At 39.9% G+C, this 22016-nt stretch overlaps 1 long non-coding RNA gene across 1 annotated transcript; it reads right to left on the reverse strand.

Annotated features, from left to right (window-relative positions):
* Window positions 1-7427: 7427 nt before the first annotated feature.
* On the reverse strand, window positions 7428-10975 carry LOC122041307. The gene is made up of 6 exons (XR_006128951.1): window positions 10874-10975; window positions 10341-10730; window positions 9741-10022; window positions 8567-9585; window positions 8381-8436; window positions 7428-7487 (listed from the first exon to the last, which is right to left on the reverse strand). It is a non-coding gene; the product is annotated as an uncharacterized LOC122041307 (long non-coding RNA).
* Between the last annotated feature and the right edge of the window lie 11041 nt (window positions 10976-22016).

Raw genomic sequence — 22016 nt, forward strand, 5'->3', positions numbered from 1 at the left:
CTCTGGGCTTGTACTAGAATTAGATGATTGTTGTTATGTGCCTGCCTTGACTAAGAACATAATTTCAGTTTCTTGTTTGGATAAGAAAGGATTTTCGTTTATAATAAAGAAGAAATGTTGTTTCGTCTATTTAAACGATATGTTCTATTGTAGTGCACCTCTGATAAACGGACTCTATATTCTAGATCTTGAGAGCCCTATCTATAACATAAATACCAAGAGGTTCAAGTCAAACGACATGAACCAAACCTACCTCAGGCACTGTCGCTTAGGTCATATAAATGACAAGCGCTTATCCCAGCTCCATAAGGATGGTTTGCTGGACTCATTTGATTTTGAATCATATGAGATATGCGAGTCATGCCTACGAGGCAAGATGACCAAGACTCCCTTTAGTGGGCACAGCGAGAGAGCAACTGATTTGTTAGGACTCATACATAGTGATGTATGTGGCCCTTTCAATGTTGCTGCTAGAGGTGGTTATAGATACTTCATCACATTTACTGATGACTTCAGTAGATATGGTTATGTGTACTTGATGACACATAAGTCTGAATCCTTTGAAAAGTTCAAAGAATTCAAGAATGAAGTACAGAACCAGCTTGGCAAGAGTATTAAGATACTTCGATCAGATCGAGGTGGAGAATACCTTAGCCATGAGTTTCGTGACTACCTAGCTGAGTGTGAGATTCTATCCCAACTCACTCCTCCTGGAACACCACAGTGGAATGGTGTATCCGAAAGGAGGAATCATACCCTATTAGATATGGTACGATCTATGATGAGTCACACTGATCTTCCGACATACCTTTGGGGCTATGCTCTAGACACGGCAGCTTTTATACTCAACTGAGTTCCATCCAAGGCCATGATTAAGACACCATATAGGATATGGACTGGGAGAGATGCCCAGGTGTCTTTCATGAGGATTTGGGGTTGTGAGGCTTACGTACGACGTCAAGTCTCAGACAAATTAGGACCCAAATCCGACAAGTGCTATTTCATTGGATATCCCAAGGAAACTAAGGGATATTACTTCTACATTCACAAGATAGTTGTGGCAAAGACTGGGGTCTTTCTAGAAAGGGACTTTGTTTCTAGAAAGACTAGTGGGAGCGCGTTCGATCTTGAAGAAGTTCAAGATGCGAACAATAGCACTGATGCCTCGATGGAAATTGAACTGGAACCACAAAGTGTTGTGGATGATGTTCCACAAGGAGTTGAGGAACAACAACCAGTTCAAGTAGACATTCCTCTTCGCAGGTCTGATAGGGTACGTCGTCAGCCTGAGAGATACTCATTTCTCTTGTCTGACCATGATGACGTTGTGCTCATAGAGGATGAGCCTACCACCTATTAGGAAGTTGTGATGAGACTAGATTCCGAGAAATGGCTAGAGGCCATGAGATCCGAGATGGAATCCATGTACACCAACCAAGTTTGGACTTTGGTTGATCCACCTGAAGGGGTAAAACTCATAGGGTGCAAGTGGGTCCTTAAGAGAAAGACTGACATGGATGTACTTATTTATAAGGGTCGCTTGGTAGCTAAAGGTTTCAAACAGATTCATGGTATTGATTATGATGAGACCTTTTCTCCAGTAGCAATGTTTAAGTCCATTCGGATCATGCTTGCTATTGCAGCCTACCATGGCTATGAGATATGGCAGATGGATGTCAAAACCGCGTTTCTGAATGGAAACCTGCTCGAGGATGTGTACATGACACAACCTGAGGGTTTTGTAGATCCACAGCATACTAGTAGAGTATGCAAGCTGCATAGGTCCATTTATGGACTAAAGCAAGCTTCTCGGAGCTGGAATCTTCGATTCGATGATGCAATCAAACTGTTTGGTTTCATCAAGAACGAAGATGAACCTTGTGTCTACAAGAAGGTTGTAGGGGATATAGTTGTCTTCCTCATATTGTATGTGGATGACATACTACTCATTGGGAAGGACATCCCTATGCTTCAGTCTGTCAAGACCTGGCTAGGGAGTTGCTTCTCAATGAAGGACTTAGGTGAGGCATCTCGTATTCTAGGGATACAGATCTATAGAGATAGATCTAAGAGATTGCTTGGCCTAAGTCAGAGTACATACATTGACAAGGTACTCCTTCGGTTTACCATGCAGAACTCCAAGAAGGGATTTCTGCCGATGTCACATGGCGTGAGTCTTTCAAAGACTCAAGGTCCCTCTTCTAAAGAGGAGAGAGACCGCATGGATCAGATCCCTTATGCCTCAGCCATAGGATCGATCATGTACGCCATGCTATGTACTCGACCTGATGTCTCATATGCTTTGAGCATGACGAGCAGATACCAGTCAGATCCAGGTGAAAGTCACTGGATAGCGGTCAAGAATATTCTTAAGTACTTAAGAAGGACTAAAGAATATTTCTTGATATATGGAGGTAATGATGAGCTAGCTGTAAAGGGTTATAGTGATGCTAGCTTCCAGACCGACCAGGATGACTATAGATCGCAGTCGGGGTTCGTATTTTGCATTAATGGTGGTGCTGTCAGCTGGAAGAGTTCGAAGCAGGATACAGTAGCTGATTCTACAACAGAAGCCGAGTACATTGCTGCATCAGAGGCAGCAAAGGAGGCAGTTTGGATCCGCAAGTTCATCACTGAACTTGGGGTGGTTCCTAGCATTGCTGACCCCATTGAGCTCTATTGTGACAACAATGGAGCTATAGCACAGGCGAAGGAACCTCGCTCACACCAGCGGACCAAACACATACTACGACGCTTCCATCTAATTCGAGAGATCATCGAGAGAGGAGATGTGAAGATTTACAGAGTACCTACAGAGGCTAACATCGCAGATCCCTTGACCAAGGCTTTGGCACAGAAGAAGCATGATGGTCACACTAGGTCATTTGGGCTTAGAGCCTACACTGATTGGCACTAGTGCTAGTGGGAGATTGTTAGCTAGAGCCCTAGAGCCAATCATTTGATGATTGTATTTTGGACTTATTGTATCATATTCTATATATATAAAGGCATTTTTTGATTTTGGTTATTATACTTACTTGTATTGGTGCCAAATAAACTAAGTATAATAATGTCCTTGAGTAGACGGTTCTCACCTATATTAATCGGTTAGTTGAACCGATAGTGAGATGATATAGGGAACACTACTCTTAATCATTCCTAGTCGAGTATTAACATTCAGGGACAATGTTAATGCAATAAGACTAGCATGTAGGTCAACTCGATGACTTGATCTCACAAGTCATGGATATAGAGATATCAAGTTGACACATGGGTATACATTAGAGAATGTATACTGAATTACCCGCCATGAGAAAGTATCATGGATCGTTATATGAGTGTCATATACTTTCTCATGTGGCTATTAGTATGACTACTAGTCCTTAGACCTGAAGTCACCATAGATCCCTACATAAGGAGTTATGTACTTTGGTTTCGTCAAACGTCACCCGTAACTGGGTGGACTATAAAGGCGATTACTGGGTATGTAACAAATTATGCGGAGGGATGTGAGTGATGTAGATGGGATCTATCCCTCCTATATGACGGGAGTGACATCGGTATTCTTGATAGAGTGAGACCACGAAGTGCATGGCCATGCCCAAATGAGTCAATATAGGATATTGAGCTCATTTGATTTAGTGAGTCTACTTGGAGTTCAAGATTTAGATTGGTCAGAGGATGACACGGTCTATGCCTCACGTTGACCAATCTAGATGTCTAGGATAGAAGGACACTTGTCATATATTGTGAGGAGTCACAATTAGGAGTCACAAGGTGATGTTGGATCTCGACATTCTTGTAACTTGGGTAGTAATGATGTGTTGCTAGATACCGCTCATTACTTATGCTCCTAAATGGGTTTAGGGCATTGCCAATGTTACAAGAACCTATAGGGTCATACACTAAGGACAATTAGATGGAGATTAGGTTCATATGATGAACCAAAAGGATTAGATTCATTTGATGAATCAAATTGGATTAAGAGTAATCCTAATTGGGCTAACTTGAGTTGGACTCAAGTTGATTCATGTATTCAATGAGTCTAATTTAGATTATGACTCATTAAATCAACTTAATTTAATGAATTAGATTCATTATATTAAGTTGGCTTGAATCAAATGGTTAGATTAGATCAACCATGGAAGAGATTTGGTCAAGTTTGACTTGACTTGAGAGGAAGATTAAAAGTCAAGTTTGACTTGACTTTATGCCACCTCATTGGTGAGTTGACATTGATGTGGACCAATGATGATGCACCACATCATCATGGTTGCCACCTCATGGGAGTTACTAGTGAGTGCCACCTCATGGAGGTTACATTCCCTCTTTAATGACAACTTAATGCATTAATGAGGGGGTTACATTTGGGAAATGTGGCCGGCCACAATTTGAATGAAAATGGATTCATTTTCATTCAAGTGATTAGTATTGCATCTTCTTCTTCTCAAGCTCTCCCTCTCCTCCTTCCTTGGCCCAACCACATAGGTGCTAGCACACCTTGGTTTTTGGTCACCTCCACCTAGTGTGTTCGTGTGGATACGTGTAGAGAGTTGTCTACGTTGACAACTTCGAGATCCGGCGTACCGAGGACGAGCGGGATACGCAAAAGGGCACGCAACAAGGGTAAAGATCTTCATCATGTAGATCTAGAAGTTTTGTAACTTGTACTCGTATGTTTTCAAATTCTTTCTTCGCACGAGATCCGTTGGCTAGGGTGATTCGGGGTTTCCGCGACGCGAAAAAGCGGTTTTCGCGACCCGAAAAACCCAACATACTCTACCTATTGTCATTTTTTCATACTTAACTAGTTTGATCAGTCTTTCAATGTAATTGTCAAGTAGCTTGTAAGAATAAGACACTAAATAATGATAGTGATTTTTAAATACTTTATTATGATGTGTTGTAATGATATTTTGTAGATATTATATCTCATGGCAGATCATCCAGCACCACCACTTCGTGGATCTACAGTTCTTAGGGTTGTTGGAGAGTCGTAAGTATTTTTTAATTATTAGTAATTCATGTTCTTTTTTTAAACATATATCTTATGTTTTAAAATTGTTTATATGCAGATTTACTCCTGACGACCATCGAGTATCCACATACATTACAAAAAAATTTAAAGAAAGAGTCTGCATTGCTGGTACTACATGGAGACATGTAGATTGTGAGACTAAAAATTTTTATTATAATGAATTTGTGGTAAGTAACTTGAATATGTACAATATATTTAATCTTTAATATACTAAATTTTTAATTTCTAATTGCAGAAAAAATATACATGGGAGGAAGGACATGAGGTAGAATTTGTAGCGACTTGGAATATTTACTGTGCCAATTTATACAAGGACCTTTTATATTATATGAGAAAGGATGACACTAGACCAGCTTATGTATCCGACGAGATTTGGAGTGCATGGACGACCACTTGGTTTGCAGAAAGATGGCAGACAAAGGCTCTAAAAGCTCGAGAAAATAGGAATACAGAGCTATGTGACCCGAGTACCGGATCTGCTCGGCATACATCAGGATCTCGATCTATTGTTGAGCATGCCATGGATCTGGTGAATTAAATTTAATATTTTTTAAATTAAATTTTTATTTATTAATAAGCTTGTATATTTGTGAACCAACTTATTTGTGCATGCAGGAGCGTTCTTTAGAAAGACAACCCACTTGTCTGGATGTCTTTCTTAAGACTCACAAGAGAAAGGATGGAGCATATATAGATCTTCGATCAAAGAACATTGGGATTTGAATTTTTAACTTTATTATAATTAATCGTTATTCATTATTAATTAACTCTAGTAATTGTGTACAAAATATAAATTGTATATTTTTTTCTACACAGGAGGAAATGACAAGTAGGGTCGCTCAAGCATCTCAGCCACCAGTAGAGGGAGGGGAGTCACAGGATCTATCCACCCAGCAAATAAATGAAATTTATTATGATGTTGTGGGTGGAAGGACAAAGAACTCCTCCCTCTACGGTCTTGGCTCCCAGGCCAAGGTGGTATTTGATCGCTTGAGGACTCCTAGGGGTCGTGCCAGTTCCTCTTCTTCTTCTTTTGAGGTGGAGTCATTAAAAAAAGAAAATCAAGAATTGAAGACTCAGATGACTACCATGGATCAGAGGTGGGAGGAGAGATGGGCTACTCAGGAGCAGACATTGCCCCAGATGCGAGTAGCCATTACTAGATGGGACCGATCACAGCCGTCCCAGCCACAAGATCCCCAGCCATAGCATGGTATTGAGTCACAGGAGACTCGAGACCCATTAGACCCTGCTGATGATTAGATTTTTCTGAGGTATGTTTAATTACAACTAAATTTTTTTCTTAGTGCAATCATTCTAGTTGTTATTAATTCAATATTAATGTTGTTTGATTGTGAATCGAACATCTGGTTTACTTTATTTTGCAGGAGTCCATATTGATACATTCACGACCGTACTATCATTGGATATCTACAATATAATCCAGGTATTTTATTACATGCAAAATTAGTTATATATTACAATTCTTAAGTTATATATTACATTTATATCGATTCAGTCTGATTATAATATCTTATATTTGACTTTTACAAGATTATATTTGAATGTATGTGTAGGTGATGTATCATGGTAAGTTTGGATATTTTATATTTGACATTGAGTTGTCAGTACTTTTGGATGTTTATAATTGTCAGTACTTGATATTTGGTTATGTTTTATTTTGTATTGAATTTTGGAGATATGGCCACTTGTTAGTATGTTTTGTATTGTTTTTTAGACAGTTTTATCATTTGTTTGTGAGCATATTGTATGTTGTGTTGGTTGTTGATTGTGTGGACACTACAACAAAATCGCTCATAGACATCGGTTTTCCACCGGTGTCTATTTGATTTTCGACCGATGTCTATGAAGCCGATGTTAAAAGTCTACCATTTTAGACATCGGGTTAAAACCGGTGTAGTATCACTTAACGACACCGGTCTTCGAATCGGTTATTAACCGGTGTAGTATCACTTAACGACACCGTTTCATAAACGGTGTAAAACCGATGTAATATTGTATGTTAATAACACCAGTTTTGGCAGCGGTAAATGACCGATGTAATATTACTTTATAACACCGGTTTTACATCGGTGGAAAACCGATGTAATATGTATATTTTTTAACAACACAGATTTGATTTTAAAACCGACAATAACAAAAAAAAATACACAAATATTCACAAATTGTACAAATATTCTTCATTCAATAATATCCATAAAATACACAAATATTCACAAATTATATAAATAATCTTCTTACAACAATATCCATAAAATACCCAAACATTCTTTTTACATCAAAAGCTAGCTAATAGATATCAAAATCAAAATATAACATTCTGTTAACACATCAAGGTACAACTGTCTCAAATGTAATCTAGCATGCATTCAGTCCACTCAAACCGCACTTCATCAATTTCAACTCTGGAGTACTTGAGATTTGTAAACTGTAAAAACACATAAATAATATATTAGTAAATCAAGACCAAAAATCATAGTTGAAAAAGTAGTAAGAGCAACAGGTAACAAGATGACTAATTTGAATGCTTAAAAAGAGACCTATTCATCATTTATCTCAACCACATCAATGCTTACTTCAATGCTTGCAATAAGGATCTTCAGTGATTCACAAGGTATCAGAAAGTTGAATTTGCAGTTACAAATGAAGTAAAAGAATCATATTCAGCTGTCAAAAGATAACTAGGTCCATGCTCTTAGAGAGAATCATACAAAACAAAATGAAAGGTTTTGAGCATAAAAAAAAAAAAATGTTAGTCATGCCAAGACTGAGGTCACTCATCTATCTATCATTTCAACCTAATAAATTAGTTACTTTGGTTTTACAAAGTCTCCCAATTGTGTAGAAAGATCACAGAAGAATATTCCTGATATAAGTTAACTTTCTTTAGTAGAAACAACCAATAGCGCTATAACAAATCCAGGAACAGCAACCAACCATTAGTCACTAATATATGAAGATATTGCAAATGGAAGTGAACTTAAAGAAACAAAAAGAGCAAATAAAAATCAACTAGACAGCAATGGATCCATCATAAAAAATTGTGCAAAAACTAATAAATAATAATAAGGGTTACAAATCACTCCTACACAATCAGCACTACACTTGCTTCCAACTAAGAGAGCCTATAATTAAACAATCAAAAGTGTACCAATAATTCTCCTTTCTGATAAATAGCTGTAATAATAAATCAAAAGCATAGCATGTTGTGCTCATATAGCTAACAATAAAAGTGAAACAAAAAAATATAGCTCTTGGGAATTAACTGACACGTATGGTAAACATGACCACCAAATCAAAGATGAAGTGTGCGAAAAATACCTTTGGTTTCTCTTCCTCCTTTGGTTTCAGTAGCTCTTCCTTTGAAATAGCTTTCCCTGCAGAAAATAATTCAGTCACTCAGCAGTCAGAAACATGCAAATATAACACTACAAAACCGGTAGAATCTGGGCTTCCAAATGTACATGAAAAAATTTCAAATTCAATGCTGTGTCAGAGAACTCAAACCTTTTGCATCACGATATACTGGTTCTGCACTTTTACCACTCAAACTAGGATCCAAGGATGCAAATCTGGGACAAAAAAACAAAGAATAGTGAACATATATATACCAGTCGTGAAGGCATACTCAGCCGATGTCGTATCCTTTTCCCAGTCCTTCCATCTGTGTATCTGCCCAAGAGAAGATTATCAATGCAAAGTGGATACTGCAACAGCTAAACTAAATCATCCTCAGGCAATGCTATGGAATTATTCAGAATGATACATAATGTAATCCACTACTCTGTCACTGCAGATTCACCTTTGCTCTTCCAAGGACCATTATAAGAGCACTATTTACCACATGAAACTCAGCCAAAAAGAAGATCAGAATGTGCTACTGGTGCAAGCCTGTGGCAGTAAACTAATGCAACCATGTCTCTGTGCATCTTCCTTCCCAAAAAATATCCTCTAGCTCCAACACCACGAAAACAGTGACATCTTCTCGCGATGTTGCCTACCATCAGCTCATCCAAACTCAAGAAATCCAATAAGATAAAGGGGCAGAAAAAGGAGAAAGCATGATGCTCATGGGATCACGAAGTATGGAATTGGATGTGTATGCTTATCGTCCAGCTGAACCTATTGTTTTCGCAAGGAATAGGATGACTTTAGGGACCACTTACTTTCTGGTGCATTTTTCTCAAAGTACTCATTTATGTTGAGTGGTGAGTTCCACCAGCAGTCTGAAGATGCCCTGGTTCTCATGTTCATGAGATAATAGTGGCACAAGCTGCCTCTTTCTGGGGCATCTCTACTCCCACCCACCCATGGCAGAGACAGATTATGCTGGCTTGGATGGAGCCACTAAGGAGAGGGGCATACATTACATCTTTAAGAATGTTATCATCATCTCTGTGAAACCATTTCCTAGGATCAACATGGAAAAGGTATGATCTTGCTTTTTTTTTGTTTTTTGTTTTTTTGATCTGTCTGCTGTCCAGTGACCTACTTGCAAGAATGGAAAAATCAGATGAAATCCGTACCTGCATTATTTAAACAGCACATTCAATATTTTGCATTATCTGTGAAATCTCACCTCATTGGCACTGATGTGAAATTGTTTGATGAGAGGACTAAACTCACATAAGCAATCAACAAGTATGGGGGAGATAATTGAGAGAATGTGGACTAAACTCACATAAGCAATCAACAAGTATGGGGGAGATGATTGAGAGAATGTTTTGGAGGTCCCACTGGGAATCACCACCGTTGTATACTTTAAGCTAAATCAGTGCACCCAATCCACAAAATGAGGCAGTGGACAGCTCCTTTTCCTCTGGTTTTCTTTCTCTTTTACTTGACGTCGCAAGCTTGCAGATGCTTCCTCCCTGGATAAAACTTGCCCAAAGTTGAATGTTCTGGCCGCATCCCTTAAGCTCGAATTGGCCTTCAGATTCCCAAAGTTGCAACTGGTGCAAGCCTGTGGCCGGTGTGGCCATACATAAAGAAAGCAACAGTTAAACAAAAAACAATTGACTAATCAACTTAACAACAATCAAATAAAACCTAACTATGCATAAAAGCTAAACATGTATCACATTGTCACCCTATGATACAAGATTAACAATCATACATAAATAAAACTAAACAAAGTAAAGCTAAACACTCCACATGTATCATAAGGAAATAACACATAGATTAAACACAAAAGTAAACTAACAACTAAACATGAAACATTCAATAGGAAAATAAACTAACTATCCAAACCACTATTCCGCGATCAACTCCAATCGACTACCTCCTTTGTCACAAGGGGGCCCGGAGATGGAACCAGCAACGCCGGTGGACAGCAATACAGATGACTAAACTGATCCCGGACAATGATACATAATGGCTGGTTCTTCCCGCAGTTAAACACTTCAGTGAAGAGCAACAGATTACACAAAAATTACTGTCCTCACCCTCTGATCTACTGATTCCACCAACACAAACTACGTGAAGTTGAATAGCAGAGAGATGAAATGAAGCTTGCTGCCAGAATTGAAGATTGAAGTTGCTGGGATCATGCCAGCATTCGCAACCACGTTCGTGGAAGTCCACAACAGCCTCAGTGTTGGATTTCAGTAAGGCTTCACCAGAGAAGATGTTCAAGGCCAGCTCCGTCCTCCTTTGAGTTTCCCTGCTCTCGCTACCACGTTGGCAAGGGATTTCAGACTTGGTCAAATCAGAGATGAGGGAATCCTCCGGCGCAACCACGCCGGTGAAAACCCTAATTAAATCCGCCGCCTGTTGATGGATAATTCGGGGAAAATGGAGAAGAGGGATCCTCACCGGAGTAAATGCTGAAGGCCAGCTTCGTCCTCCTCTGAGTTGCCCTTCTCAAACGCCGTCGGAGTTGCTGTTGTCGCCGCTTGGAGCAGATCACAAGAAGGCGGATTTGGGGGCGTCGGTCATGCGAGAGAGGAACAAAAAGAAAGAAAAATGAAGAGGAGAGACAAAGCCCGTGCCAATTTTTGCTTCTAGGCACTGTGCCGATTAAAGGCATTGTAGCTTCTCAATGCCGATTAGGGACATGGTCAAGGCCGGTGTGGCCATACATAGCCGGGTGTCGGAGGCGTTGGCGCCGATGCGGACTGTGCGGCTGACCCGGGACAGGGGACGAGACGCGGCGACGATGCGGCGGCTGCTGGCGGTGGAGGGGGGCCTGGCGGTGTGCCCGGAGGGGACGACGTGCCGGGAGCCGTACCTGCTGCGGTTCAGCCCGCTGTTCGCGGAGGTGGCGGAGGAGGTGGTGCCGGTGGCTCTGGACGCGCGGGTGGGAATGCTGTACGCTACCAAGGCCTCCTCTTCTCAACCAAATGGAGGAGTTGGAGGAGATGCGGTGTGGTTGGACGGAGAAGCAAGTTCGTCGTGTCTTGATCCTGATCGGGAGAGGATCTAGGAAGGGGGGACGAGGGAGATGAGGTTGAGAGAGATGGTCGGAGGTTTAGGTTTAGGCTGAGAGAGATGGTCGGATGGTCGGAGGTTTAGGTTATCACGAGAGAGATGTTGCGCGGAGGAAGGGCGGGATAAAGATTCAGGTTTGGAGGGAATTCACAGTGTGCAGATTTTGGCTTGTGGGGAAAAATTAAAATATTATTTGGGTTCATTAACATCGGATTTTAAAAACCGATGTTAAAATCGGTGTCTATTAACCAAAAAAAGGGTGCTCATAGACATCGCCTAAAAAACCGATGTCTATGAGCTAAAATCTGCGCTCATAGACACCGGTTTTTAAAAAAACCGGTGTAAAATACTCAAAGACATCGGTTTTAGCCTAAAACCGTTATTGTTCCACTGATGTCTATGAGTGATTTTGTTGTAGTGGGATTGTTATTATATATGATTTGTGTTTGTGTTACAATCGTTTGTGATGATTTTTATTGTATAAAAATTGTATATATGATAAGTGGGAAATGCAGAGCAGACATTTCAAAATTTTTACTAGAAATTACTGACGGAATTTCGCATTCCGTCAGTAATCTATCGAACTGCACTAAGATATTTACGATACATTGCCGACGGAAATGTTAATTCCGTCGGTAATTCCTGACGGAATTAACATTTCCGTCGGTGATTCCCGACGGAATTAACATTTTCGTCGGTGATTCCCGACGGAATTAATATTTCCGTCGGTAATTCCTGACAGAGTAATGAATTCCGTCGGTGATTTACCGACGGAATATGATTCAGTCGATAAGCTCTGTTATCCACCGTTTGCCCTTTGCCGATGGGTAAGTTTTCTGTTGTTAATGTATACCGACGGAATTCATACATTCCGTCAGTAATTACCGACTGAATATATTTTCCGTCGGTAAATTTAGCCCCGACCCAATTCTTTCCGATATCAAAAATTCTGTCGGTATTCCGTCGGAAAGCTCATTTACCGACGGAATGCCGATAGAATATTCAGTCGTTATTCGTGACTATTTTTGTAGTGATATAAAGGCATAGAACGAATACAAAACATCTACAACCGAAAATCATCGCAACAATGGGGGGCTAGCGACTGGAATCTCCCGACGGCCTCAACCTGAAAAGTAGTAATATAACGGGGTGAGTTCAATGAACTCAGCAGGAAACCAATAGATATGTACAGTAACATATAACTACCAGCAATAACCAATGGTACAGTCTCCTAAACCATAGAACCTACAGTACAGTCTCCTAACAGTATAATAGGTATGCATAGCTGAATAAACTGTAGTAACTAACAATAAGCATGTAATACAGTCTACAGCAAGAATAATAAGAAATGCATAACAGAAATAAACTGTACTCACCTGCAAATCCTCTGAGCTGTAACTATGAACATACATAGGTAAAAATAGTCAGAGCAAATAAGTATGTATCCTGTATGCATGTCAATCATATGCAGTCATCAAAATGCATCATCCAATATGCAACAATCACAATAAATGCAATCTGTGTATATGATGCCATATGACATGGTCACCCCTGACGCCAGTCAGCCATCTCACACACGATGGTGAGACCGAGTGAGTAGGGCTGTGACACCGTGCACTCTGCCATCACTACCCCTGAAGAGTGACCGAGTGGACGGGATACTGTCGGAGTACAACTATCCTCCTACCTCAAACATAGTGAGGGAGTGCAATGCTCTCATCTCTCGGTACGCGATGACGGGGAGGGATCCCTACCTGCTACCACGCTGCAGTCACACTACCCATGAGCGGACCAGCGGAGCACTACAGAGCAACTGCCATACACACCCTGGGTGTTGTGCCACTACCCATGCAGTGGTCACGTTGTGTGCAGGCCCATGTAACCAGCCGACGAGCTCAACAATAATGGAGTCGTCAATCGCCCAGCATGCAATCATGCGGGATGGTGCATGATGCTACAGTATGTCATACCTGAACATAGCCTCCTCCATATATATGTGTGCCAAAAAGGTAAACGCATATATATAACCATGATATAAGCAGCATAAATCCAAGAACATCACATATAACAATGATATACGTATCATGAATCCAAAGACACGTATCAAATGTGTAAAGCAACTAATCTAGTATAGTGAAGCACTATAAATACATCTATCTCTATGAACACAGATACGCATGGCAAGAAATAAAAGTATACTAGACTAATGTATAGCAAATAACAGTAGAATCATGTATCAGGTATCATCTAAGCTAAAACTTGGAAAGTGCTTAATCTACCAAATACTACTAGTTATATGTAAAATACACATATCATAAGACAATATCGAAAAGATAAGTCAAAGGGTACCAGCCTCGAATATCGGGTTGTATCAATCCAAATCCGAAGTCGAGACGTCCGTCTCGAATCAGAGTCCTGCGTCAAACAAACAATACATATATATTTTATTTAGCTACATCAAATGAATAGATAAATAAAATCCCTAAACTAAATTAGGGCAAAACCCTAATCACATCCAACTCATCCTACCTAATAAATCTAACGGTTAATTAGGGTTAGTTACCTAATCCCTAATTGCCAATTAGATTAATATAAGCAAATAATTCTAATCACAACAACTAACCATCTAGTAATCATGTAATCCAATTATCCCTAATTCAATATGATCTACAACCAAAAATCAAAAACCCTACACCATACCTCAACCTCACCGCCCCCTGTTGATACTGGAACAAAGTGTTCTGCTAGATGGAGTGGCTACCGGAACCAAGGAAAACTCCATAGCAAGAACAAAACCTCACCTCCTGATCGGATCAAGAAGGGTTCAATCAATGGAGATCACAGATCACACAATAAACCTTCAAGCCTCTGCTCGACAACTCAATTGATCCCATCATCTTCAACCGAAACCTAAACCAACCACAAGAAGATGACCAATCTAATCAGGGAAAGAATCCAGCACAAGAAGAGTCAATTCCAAAAGAAGAACCCTAATCTAGCTAAACCCTTGAATCAATAAGGATCCAGTGATGAATCAAGAGGTAAATCGGGAAGAGGGGTTTTCGGTTAATGCTAGCTTACCCACGCCGACGATCGAGTGGCACAAATCCGGACTAGGGCACCTCTCCAAGCTTCGGTGGACGATTGGTTGGGAGTTGATGCGAGATCTGGTCCTTCACCGTGCCCTAGCCGCAGCACCTTCGGTGATCTGCCGCAAGATCCGCCGAACAGCAACTCCTCAGCCGAAGATAATATGGGCTCCGCTGGTTTCCGTCGTGTTCCAGCAAGCTTCGATGACTTCCTCCTCGGCCGCGTCGACGATCGACGAAGAACCCTCGGCTTGGCTTCGACTCATCCGCGAGAGAGACAAGGAGGAAGAAGAGTCTGGGGGAAAGGTCGAGGAAGAGGGGTGGATCGGCGATTTTTAGGTTGGGTTCGGTGATTAAGGGTTATTTAAACTTAGGGTTATTTGATTAAGTCCTAAGTCATAATATCAATCAAGTCACACTTAAATGGGTATTCCAAACAGACTTTATCCGTACCCGTCAATTCGTCCCCTCACAATCCGTCGTACGAGCTCCGAAAAATTCTCAAAAAATTTCTAAAAATTTCAGAAAAATTTTATAAGGATATTTCCCAAATAACCTTATTATTTAAATTTCCCAATATCTTACATAGGAAGTCCAAGTGGGTCATGGAGAACCGGACACTTAGCATGAGACAGTAAGTCCAAGAGGGTCAAGGTTGACCAGACACTTAGCACGAGGAGAAAAGTCCAAGTGGATCAAAGGATTGACCAGACACTTGGTGAAGAAGTCCTAGCAGGTCAAGGTTGATAGGAAGCAGCTAGGCATGAGGAGTTCCAATAGGTCACAGTTAACCGGATGTTGGATTTGGGGACCCTTGAGCTTGAGTTAAGCAAGTCAAGGGTGGTCAATCAATCATCCGATCGATTGGATCGAAGCCCAAAAGATCAGCCGATCGATTGGGAGAGTGCTGCGATAAACAACAGCCTAATTGATCGACTGATTGATTGGGAGTGTTTATCACAAGCACATAAGCCTCCCCAATTGATCAGCCTATCAATTGGGCATCGCTAATCAATCGAACGATCAATTGGGGCTGAATTTCTCGCGCAGATGCGAGAAGGCTGAATCGATCGGTCGATCGATTCAGGCTTTTCCAGCGAGAGCACAGAGGCACTTTGAATCGATCGACCGATCGATTCAACCCTCCCCAATCGATTGGTCAATTGATTGGGATGTGATCATTGTGCAGGTAGTGAGTGATGGACGACTGCAATTGCGTGGATGTGATGTGGCAATCGATTGGGAGCCCTAAAAGTGTCAAGTATAAAGTTGTGGCAAGCTTTCTTCTCCATAGTGTTCTCGACTCAAGCCTTCTTCCATCGGTCGTAGGTTTCTTCTCCACTGAGCTCACCGATACACACCAGATTTTGGAGGCTTAGAGAGGAGTGTTGTTGCACTTCCAAGAAAGTCAAGAGGTGTATTCAAGCAAGAAGAAGAGCAAGCTAGGGTTTCTTCATTGTAAATGTTGTAAGATTTGATATTGTATTTTTGTATTTCTTTCTTCTTGTATATCTTTGTGTGTGAGCTTGTACGAGGCTTCTCCACCTCTGCTAGTTACCAAGAAGGAGTTATTTCATAGTGGATGAGTGAGTGAGGGTCGGATCCTTGGATTAGTCACTTTTTTTTTAGGTGTATATCAAGTAAATCTTGGTGTTAGCATTGGAGCTTGCTTCGAGATTATTTTCACTGTAAAAGATCAACAATGACGAAGCGAGCGAGCTATTCACCCCCTCTCCCCCCTCTAGCTAAATCGACCCTAAACATGAGCATCGAGAGTATTGATGAAGGGAGATCAACTCGAACGATGAGTCTGGCACAATAAGTGAGGCACGACTCTTACCTCCCAACTAGCTTTACGATGCTATTCAAATGCTATCTAGAAGTGTATGTAAATTGAAAAATAAATATATGGATTTAAAAATATGAAACAGGGAGTTAAATATAAATTTAGCTAAAGTATGTCCATTAGAATTTTCAGACAAAATTATAATAGAAAAATCTAAATTATAAGAGCAACTAGAAATTTTAGAAAAAAGATAATGCATGCTCATATGCTTTAGAAGTAAAAAAAAATATTACATATAATAGAGGGCTAAACTCGTATATTAGAAACAATAGAGGCCAAATTATAAAAGTAGCCTGAAAATATATTCTTAGAAAATTTATGATAAACCTAGTATATAAAAATTTATTTTGGATTCTCAAATCATAATTAATATAAATCAATTAATTTTTTTTAAGAACACTAGAATTTAAATTTAGTGTAATTTTAACATTGTTTAACAATTTAATTGTTTCATATATTAATTGTTCATATTTTGAGTTAAAACTTGTTATTGTGTTACATGATTTTATTGACTACCAGAAATATTTTTGAAATTTTTTACCTCTTTACATTTTTTTAATTTCTTATTTTGAAAAACAAATTTTAATGATTAAAAATGCTTATAAAATTTATTCTTAAAATTTTAATTTTTCTGTGATAATAAGTTACGTTTTTTATTAGAGTAAATTTTTTTTAGAATTTTTGACGATTATTCGATTTTTTATGAATTTTTATCGATAAATGTAATTTAAAATTTAAATTATTTTCAGAAATTAATTTTGAAAAAAATACCTGATTTTTTGGGAAGTTGTCGTTTTATTTTGGATGGTGAGAAAAATAGCAAGATTTTCTAGACTTAAAAACTATTTTTAATAATTAATTTAAAAAATAATATTATATGTTTAAAAATATTTATTATCATTACACTGTTAAATATTTTGTAGGTAAAAATTTTTATATTGGTCTAATTAATTTTGTTTGACTTTGACAAAAATCTTCATGATTTTTTTAAACATAAAAGTAATTATTAATTTATTTTTATCAAAAAAATTAATTGATAAAATTAGTACCTTTTTGAAATTTAATTTTAGTTAAAAGGAATATTACTGAAAATTCTATTTCATATCACTAGAAAAAGTTTCAATATTTTCTAATTGTTTTTTGATTTTTTTCCTAATATATATATTTTTTTTGATGTGATCAAAGGGAAAGAAAATTAAGATTAAATTTAAGGAGAGGTATTGATTTAATTATTTACTTGTTAATTATTTACTTGTTATAATTGTAAAACTTATTGCAGTTAATTGCAATATAACCAATTTTATTGTTTGATTTGAGGCACATCAAAAAGAAAGAGATTATAAGTACCCCAGGTTAGTTTTGATGTCATTAACCAAGTCAAGTTAGATTCTGTGTTATTATATATCTTATATCTAAGTATGCAGGAACTTAAGAATACAGGAAGTCGAAAGAAAGACGCAGCGAGAGAGAAGGATGACATGAGAAGTGAGTCGACGGGCTCAGTGCATCCGAGAGATGAGAGCTGCGGAAAAGTAGACTGATGGACGAGAATGACGAGCACGACGCTTCAGAGAGACCAGAAGATGGGGAGAAAGATTGCTTAAGAATAAGACCGGAGTTGGGTTTGGATGGGCTTAACTCTGGATGGCCGGAGAATCACCCAAGTGACTAGAGAACCAACCGGGCCAGTCAACACAAAGTTGACTTGTCGAGGCGCTTGGACCAAGTCCAGGTGCCCAGACCAGTCCAGGTGCCCGAACCAATCCGGGTGCCCAGATGGGCTTGGACCAAGAACATGCACCTCATTGAGCCATTACAATGAGGATCAGATTTGGAGTCCACATCAACAGCCTCAGACTCCTGGATTGGTCTAGGCGACCGAGTACTAATAAGGAGCTTATCACAAAGACATTGCGAAGAGGATCAAGGAGACTAATGGAGGCGCTCGGACCCGGTCTAAGTGCCCAGAATCTACCACGTTAGCAAACGACTACTTTCAACCAGTGGGCTATAAATTGAGCCATGGTCCTTTTAGTTCGTATAACACACTCATTTTTAACGCTTGTAATCTTCAATTTAGATACTTATGCTTTCAACGGTGTAAGGGGCTCTCCGCTTCCAAGAAAGGAGATCTTTATTGAGCTTAATTCTGTCTTGGATTAACAACCATCTAGGTTGCAAGCCAAGTAAAATCACTGCCTCTTACTTTTCTTTTATGCTAATTATTTTTATTGTTTAATTAGTGTGGGTCCTTGCTGAGACAATTGCAAGAGAAAGTGTTATATTCATTTATAGGTTATTCACCCCCTCTAGTCGGCCTACACGGGACTAATTGAAACTATATCCTCAACTACCTTGCTGACTCACTATATGTTATATACAACACAAAGAGAACATCTAAAGAGTTGTGAGAGTCCTTGGACAAGAAGTACAAGATGGAGGATGCGGGGGCCAAGAAATTCAATTTGGATCGATTCCTGGACTACAAGATAGTTAACTCCACAATGGTGATCAGCCAAGTCCAGGAGCTTTAAGTGATCCTGCATGAGATTCACTTGGACAGTATGATTCTGAGTGAAACCTTTCAGGTAGCTACTATCATTGAGAAGTTATCTCCCAGTTAGAAGTGTTTGTGCAATATCCATAGGTCAAGGTTGACCTGGTTGACTAAGTTTGAGTTGGCTCAAGTTTGAGTCTTGATGTTTGGATTTTGATGTTTGACAATACATGGAGATTGCAGATGCAATCGTCCGTTTGAGGAGATTGTTGATACAATTCCCCTCTGATCAAGGTTGACCAGTTAGATGTGAAGAAGAGTCAAGTAGGTCAAAGGGTTGACCGGATACTTGAATGGGAAAAGTCCTAACTAGAAGTTAGGCAGTTGAAAGTCCGGGTAAGTGAAGCCAGACAGTTGGGAAATCTTGGTGAGTAGAGCTAGGTGAAAGACCTAGTGAGTGAAGGTAGGCAGTTGGAAAAAATCCTAGTGAGTGAAGCTAGGTGATAGTCCTGGTGAGTGAAGCCAGGTAGGTGAAAGTCCCAGTGAGTGAAGTCGGACAGTGGGAAAATCCTGGTGAGTGAAGCCAGGTGAAAACCCAAATAAGTGAAGCTAGGTGAAAGTCCTGGTAAGTGAAGTCAGGCAGATGGGAAGTCCTAATGAGTGAAGTTAGGCAGATGGAAAGACCTTTTGAGTGAAGCCAAGCACGTGGAAATCTAGGTGGGTCAAAGTTGGATGAACACCTGGTATTGAGAAGTTCAAGTAGGTCAAAGGATTGACTGAATACTTGGCACAAGGAAATCCAAATGGGTCAAGGGTGACCGGATATCTGGCGGAAGGAAGTCCAAGTGGGTCATGGAGGATTGGACACTTGGCACGAGATGATAAATCTAAGTGGGTTAAGGAGAACCACACTTGGTGATCAGAAGCCCAACGAGAAGTTGGCAAAGAGAAAGTCTAGATGAGTCAAAAGTTGACCGAACACTTAGCGGTCGTAAGTCCAATAGGGAGTTGGCATGGAACTAGGAAGTTCGGATGTAGTAAACTTTCGAAGGCCATAACTTTTGACTCGGATATCGGAATGAGATGATCTCAGATGCGAAACGAAGCTCGTTTCATGCTCTACACATTTTTCTACTTTCCAATCTATTGGCCAATCAATTAGGGGGGTCAATCAATTAGCCAATCGATTGGTTGATGCGATTTAGTGCAGAAACTGTCTTAATCGATTAGGTAATCAATCAAAACTTCCCCAATCAATTAGTCAATCGATTGGGAGAGTTTCTAAATGAACAGTGAGATTTTGAATTGATCAATTGATTGATTGAAAGCTGCCCATTGATTAGCCGATTGATTGGGCTCAATTTTTCTCGTGAGAACGCGAGGCGGACGGAATCGATTGGTAAATCGATTCAAGAATTTCTGCAAAGAGCACAGAGGCATTCTGAATCGATCAGTCGATCAATTCAAGCCTTCCCAATCGATTGGGATTTGACCGTTGCTCAAGATGCAGGCGATGGACGGCTGTGATGGTTGGGATGTGACGTGGGAATCGATTGGGGCGAAATCCAATCGATTGGGAGCATAGTATATCGCTGTTGAGAGCGATTTCCTCAGTAGCTTTTTGCCTGATTCTTCTCTGACGACTTCACATAATTTCTCCACTACTTCTCCGCTAGTTCTTGAAGGCTCTTGGGGAAAAGTGCTGGTGCACTTCCAAGGTTCAAGAGGCAACAACAAGCAACAAGTAAGTAAGAAAAAATGGTGTTCATTTGTATTCTTGTGTTTTTCTTCTTGCGTGTATTGTATTTTGTTGTGTGAGTTTGTACGAGGCTTCTCCGCCTCTGGTTGCAACCTAGAAGGAGTGTTTTTATTAGTGGAGAGCGTGTCATGTGTGGGTCCTTGGATTAGTCACCTCTTTTTCAGGTGGATACCAAGTAAATCCTAAGTATTAGTATTGCTTGAGTATTTTCCGCTACATATCATCATCAAAGAAGCAAGCAAGCGCGCGACGAGCAATTCACCCCCCTCTAGCACCAAATGACCCTAACAAGTGGTATCAGAATGAGGTCACTCTTTACTGAAATCATCACCGGAAGGGGCAAAAAGGCCAGAGGGTGAAGAAGTTGGAGCAAAATTCATCAAGTCAAAGAATTCATCAAGAGCTCAACTTCAAGATGGAATTCTGAGATTGACTCGGATTCGACACAAGGGTGCCTCCACCATTCATATCAACAAGCTTCGATTCTTGGAAATCAAGAATCAAAAATTTCCTTATGATGGAGATAAATCAATGGTTTGCTCTAATAGAAGGCTTTGAAGCTCCAAAGAATTCAAAAGGCAAGATCCTCAAGAAGATCAAATAGAGTCAAGAGCAAATCCAAAGGTGCGAGGCAAATGACAAGCTAACCAAATTATTCGTTAGTTTATTGCCAAGCACAATTCTATGCAAAATTGGAGAATTTGAAGATGCAAAAGAATTGTGGACCAAATTGGCTAAGCTTCATGGAGAACCCTCCACTACACCAAACCAAGAGAAATCCAAAGAGGGCAATTCATTGGAGCAAGAGCAAAAGGAGGAGGACACCGAGGTTGAGAGATGCTCAACATCGGAAGAAGAAGGAGCTTCATCCTCAACGGAGTGCAATGAGAAGGGCAAAGAGGGAGCATACTCTTTGTTCCATATAGAGGATGAAGATGAAGAGGCCTCCACCTTGAGGATTGAGGGGGAGCGACCTTCATTGACACCAGATCAAGAAGAAGGAGAAGCTTCTACTTCCGGTTCAAGAGAAGAAGAAGATGGGGCAACCTCCACAACGCAAAAAAATCAAATGGAGAATTAAGTGCTATCCCTACCCGTGAAGGTATAATTAGCTCAAGTAAAAATAAAAATCATATTATATGTTTTGAGTGTAGGAAACATGGGCACTATAAGAGCAATTACCCTAAATTGACCAAGAAGAAGGGCCAAGTGACACCAAAGGGCAAGGAGAAGTCCAATGAGATCGCCCCCACAACAAAGAAGAGCAAGGAGCACATAGTGTGCTTCTTGTGTAATCAAAAAGGATATTACCGGAGCCAATGTCCAAAGGGGAAAAA

This window comes from Zingiber officinale, chromosome 2A, assembly GCF_018446385.1.
Source record: "Zingiber officinale cultivar Zhangliang chromosome 2A, Zo_v1.1, whole genome shotgun sequence".
NCBI lineage: Eukaryota > Viridiplantae > Streptophyta > Magnoliopsida > Zingiberales > Zingiberaceae > Zingiber > Zingiber officinale.